Below are 1,562 nucleotides of genomic sequence, written 5' to 3' on the forward strand. Positions count from 1 at the left end.
GATGTACTCTTTGGTAATCTGTTTTCCTATATGCTTTGAATGTCACAAAAAATTGCTTACTAACACCATATTCTTGATGCTTAGACTTAGAATTTTTCTTGTATCTTGTATCTTGAAAACGTTTGGAAGTGCATGCTCTGTTTTTTTCCTTTTGTTTTGAAATTGTAATTTTCTCGGAGTGCAAAAGTTCAAATATGAGGGAATTTGATCAGTGCATTTTGATGCACATTCTTCTATAATTCTACTTAGGAATTTCTCTAGTTTATTTTTCTTATTTTACTATTTTATTATGTTTTTAGATTTAAGTTCATGTTTGCCTTTAATCTATTTTTGTTTGCTGTTTTTAATTTTAGCGGTTATTTGATACATGTTCACTGTTTGGATCATAACTAGAGCTACGAGATGTCATTTTACGCGTTCTGATATGTGTTGGAAAGCTGAGAGAAAGAGATACAAATTTTGTGTTGGAGCCGAAAGATGATTAGAGGTTTAGGAGTCTCACATAATTCGTTGAAGTTTCGTACTTTAGAAAATAATTTCTTTTGAGTCATTTTTGGGCCGGAATTATGTTTTCCGACTGAGTTTGAATTATAAGTGAAATCCTTATTTTGCTTAAACGGAGTAGCCACGGTATTGTAACACATTACACATTATTCACGATAACTTGATAACTTTTTGCTTTGTACAATTATGAAGAGGAACTAATCTTCTAGAGGCAATTTGCTGTAACCGAGTTTCCAAGGCTTCGAGGTTTTTATCCTATCAATTAATTTTCGTTTCTCTTTCAATTCTATTCTATGAAAATTAATTTGCTTAATCTATATTTTATGGAATGATTTTGATTAAATTCGTATGATTGCATTCTTAATCGTTAAATCGCGTTTGTAAATCGTGTTTGCTTAATTCACGATTGTATTAATCCGTTTGTTTAATTCAGAATATAGGAATATCAATCTATCATATATCTATTGCGCTTGTCAATTGAAATTGAATCGAATAGAGATCAAAGTCGCTTAGGGAAGTGGTAGGTGAAAACCAGTGATTAACCGGAAACCGAAAATAGTAGATTGACTTATTTTATAATCGCTTATTTTAATCACTTATTTACTTTGTTTTATAAATCGATCCTTAAACCCTAAACCCCCTAAATCGATTTCAGTAGATTAACAATAATACATGAATCCTTGCGATACGATACTCGAGTTGTCGCTTCCGCTAAACTACAATTTTCTAATTACTCATTTTGCCTCGTGCGCGACAGCGGATCACTTCTCTTAAGAATAAATTGAAGAAGACTCATTTGAACACCCTGCAGAAGGAGAATCGATCTGCCATAATTACCCAAACTAAGATTGATGGGGAAATTTTGAGTTTTTATGCCAGTCTGGTTGGGTCTGGAACTAATAGTATCAAGGGCATTGGCATTGAAGCCATGAGACAGGGCAAACAAGTTTCTCCTGACCAATGTGCCCATCTTATCAGGTATGTGTCAAAAGATGAAATCTTTGCCGCTCTCAAAGGAATCAATGACAATTATGCCCCTGATGTGGATGGATATGGTG

This window comes from Lathyrus oleraceus, chromosome 1 (assembly GCF_024323335.1).
Source record: "Lathyrus oleraceus cultivar Zhongwan6 chromosome 1, CAAS_Psat_ZW6_1.0, whole genome shotgun sequence".
Lineage (NCBI taxonomy): Eukaryota > Viridiplantae > Streptophyta > Magnoliopsida > Fabales > Fabaceae > Lathyrus > Lathyrus oleraceus.